The following is a 201-nucleotide window of genomic DNA, read 5'->3' as shown; positions in this document are numbered from 1 at the left end:
CACCACCACCACCACCACCACCAACACCAGCAGCACCAGCAACAGCAGCAGCAGCACCAGCACCAGCACCAGCAGCAGCAGCACCAACAACAGCAACAGCAGCAGCAACACCAGCACCAGCAGCAGCAGCAGCAGCAGCACCACCACCACAACCACCACCAGCAACAGCAGCAGCAGCAGCACCACCACCACCACCACCAC

The sequence above is a fragment of the Eimeria mitis genome, genomic scaffold (assembly GCF_000499745.2).
Source record: "Eimeria mitis Houghton genomic scaffold, Emh_scaff2332, whole genome shotgun sequence".
In the NCBI taxonomy this organism is placed as follows: Eukaryota; Apicomplexa; class Conoidasida; order Eucoccidiorida; family Eimeriidae; genus Eimeria; species Eimeria mitis.
The sequence above is the reverse complement of the archived record's forward strand: the minus strand, read 5'-3'. Positions refer to the sequence as shown.